This window comes from Octodon degus, unplaced genomic scaffold, assembly GCF_000260255.1.
Source record: "Octodon degus isolate 3935 unplaced genomic scaffold, OctDeg1.0 scaffold00083, whole genome shotgun sequence".
Taxonomy (NCBI): domain Eukaryota; kingdom Metazoa; phylum Chordata; class Mammalia; order Rodentia; family Octodontidae; genus Octodon; species Octodon degus.
Genome location: NW_004524659.1, coordinates 9585320 through 9586283, shown reverse-complemented (window position 1 = coordinate 9586283; position 964 = coordinate 9585320). Strand labels below are relative to the sequence as shown.

General features: G+C 35.6%; 1 protein-coding gene across 1 annotated transcript in view; it reads left to right on the top strand.

The window, feature by feature from the left end:
• The first annotated feature begins 357 nt into the window (after positions 1-357).
• The window catches only part of LOC111818209 (zinc finger protein 850-like), a 144824-nt gene continuing 144217 nt past the window's right edge, over positions 358-964 (top strand). Inside the window, exon 1 of the mRNA XM_023721455.1 lies at positions 358-393. The gene's annotated coding sequence lies outside the window, so the exon portion shown is untranslated. The remainder of the gene's footprint in view (positions 394-964) is intronic.

Here is a 964-nt window from a genome sequence, read left to right as displayed (position 1 = left end):
AAATCTTGTGAGCATTTGTTTTCCTTATCCTGACACTTTTGTGTCAGGATAACACGACCCCTCTTATGCCTCCTGTCTCTACTTCCTCTCATACTAGCTAGATGATCCTACATCCTCCCTTAGGGCCCCTCACTTTTTCAACATGCATTAATATTTTCATTCAGTAAATAACTGAGCATCTCTTTTTTCAGCCTTCTCCCAGGGACTGATGAAGAGGGAATGTATCCACTTAAGGAAGCAAGAGTAGATTTATGTCATAGCAGCGCAATTTGTCATAGCTAAATCTTGGAAACAACCCAAATGCCCATCATGAGAAATGGATAAAGAAGATATACTTTTACACAATGGAGTATTACTCAGCTATAGAAAAGGATACATTTGAGGCTTTTATTGGTAAATGAATACAATTAGAGAACATACTCTTTAAGTGAAATAAATCGGACCTGCATGTGCAAACATTGTATTGTCTTGCTAGTGTAAGAACCTGAAAGAGTAAATAAAATTTGAAAGGTACAATAGATAGTAAGAAAAGGGAAAGAATTTGTAAAAAGGAAGGAAATACTGAGATAAGATGGACAGGAGAGGTGAGGGAGAGAAGTTCATCTATGGATGTTAACAGGATGTGTTGGATAATTGTAGTGTTGATTTCTGTTGGTCTATGAAAAGGAGTAGTTAATACATAATTTTTTCTCTTCTTAATTTCTTATGACTTTTCCAGTTGTGTGTGCATATATCTGGTAATGTAAACAACTAATTTGAAGACAACATTATGCAATACAACAAATACTGTGAGGAGCTGGGGAGATGGCTCAGAGGAATAAGCGTTTCCCTGGCAAGCGCAAGGGCCTGAGTTCAATCCCCAGTTCCGCAAAAAAACCCCACAAAACAAATACTGTGAAATTTTTATTAGTTTGTTTAGTGTAATTCTGTATCATGTATATTTTTATTATCATTATTTTATATT